Raw genomic sequence first — 1,838 nt, 5'->3', positions numbered from 1 at the left:
CCAGCGCTGCCCTCTCCTTGCATACAGCCCTGGCTGGCTGCTGGCTGCACCCAAGGCTCTCAGCAGCCCTCCACGTTCCTGGTGGCTTTCAAGCCTTTGGCTTGGGTTCTTCATCTGCATCCACCGTCCAGCCTGTTTGCCCAGCCTGGGAGCACTGGGTGATGGCGTTGGGTATACTGGTGCTTGCTCCTCTCTGGCTATATATTTGCCATTGGAATAGCCTGTTGCTCAGCAGGGACACAGTTAGTGCCATTGCTTCTGAAACCACTGGGACCCTGCAGCTGCTCTATTATGGCCATGGCACTTGCCATTCTTCTGCTCTGGTGAATTCTCCTCCAGGAGGATTTGGCCAGGGCCTTGTTAGCACTCTGGGAGGCTGAGAGTGCCTTGCTCGTGTGTTGTTGCCGTAGGCAAGACTTCTGCTCTTGCAGTCAGTGGCAGCATGGCTGGGGGGCTGCAGCAGGAGGCAGGGCAGAGTGAGGTGCTTCCCATCCCTCACTGTCAATCCCGCTGAAGAGCAGCATCCGCAGCAGCCTCACAAGCAGTGGTTGAGGGACAGCTCTGGCTAGAAGACATTCCTCAGTGAGACGTGCTGTGTGGGGGAAATGTTCCTGCCACAGAGTTCCAGCTCTGCCTCGTGTACGTGTGTTGGCATCTGGGTTGTTCCCCATTGTCATTAATAAGTAACGATCCCAGTGGGGCTCTTAGTCTCTTGACCTCAAGTATAAAACACAGAGATAAGTCTGCTCCTGCTCAGCCCTTTCCCCCAGGAGAAGCTATTAAATACAGCTGGTTTCTGCTGGTTGTTCGATCCCGTTTTATTGCCCATGCCTGGCTGTCCCAGTATTCCCTCTGGCCCAGATAAAGACATGGAAAAATTTGAGGATTTGGGTGCAGCACTGATGACTTCCAGGCAGCTGGAGACCTCAGGGACCTCTGCCATCGTGTTCTGTTTACTGTGCCCTGGCAAAGCATCCATGCAGCACCGCAGCCTGGAACTGGTGCTGGCGCGGGGCAGGGCGCTGCCAGGAAAGCAGCGGTGTGATGACACAGGTACTGTTGCAGCTGATGGCTCCCTGTGTCTGGGGCAGCCCCAAGGCTGCGCCTCTGTTTGCATGGAGCTGTGACCGCAGGGAGCGGGCAGGTCCCTTCCGGAGCCTTTAGGACACAGCGCAGAGGGGCTCAGCCTCGCGTCCCCTCACCTGGCAGGGCGTGGAGGTGCTCGGCATCTCGTGGGGGTGGGGAGCAGGAAAGCTGGCAGCTCACAGCGCTGCTCTCGTGTTGCCAGGGCCCCGCAGGGAGGAGTGCATCACAGCTGCTCTTAATGAGTTGCCAGCGGCTGCCGGCTGACTCCGGTGTTCCCGAGGTGGTGGTAATGAGTGACAAACCCTCGGGCAAGGTCCGCTGCCTGCCCATAACGCACTGTGCCAGGAAAACCCGGGGCAGGAGGAGCGGGCAGGGCCGGGCTGCCCCTCATCCCCAAGGCCAGCGCTGCTCAGCTGCACGGGGAGACGCAGCGGCAGCCGGGGCAGCAGCTGGCGCTGTGAGCGACCCAGGTTGGGAGTGATGTGATGCTGGGCGCTGACAGCCTCTGGGCTGGGCACGCATGGCTCGGTGAGCTCGTTGTAAAACAAAATAACAAAACCAACACGTTGTGCTTAGGGAACGCTTCGAATATCGTGGCTCCGTAAAGGAAAAGAAGGAAAAAAGCGTTTTGTTTCATGGACCGTGCGCAAATAACTTATCGTGTGGTCACGCACTGGGGTTGGTCATCCATCCATTACGCACCAGTGGTGGGAATGCTGGCTCTGTCTCCCGCTTTCGGGGCCGCTGGGGCA

Source organism: Meleagris gallopavo, chromosome 19 (genome assembly GCF_905368555.1).
Source record: "Meleagris gallopavo chromosome 19, MGAL_WU_HG_1.1, whole genome shotgun sequence".
NCBI classification, from domain to species: domain Eukaryota; kingdom Metazoa; phylum Chordata; class Aves; order Galliformes; family Phasianidae; genus Meleagris; species Meleagris gallopavo.
Note: the sequence above shows the minus strand (reverse complement) of the source record.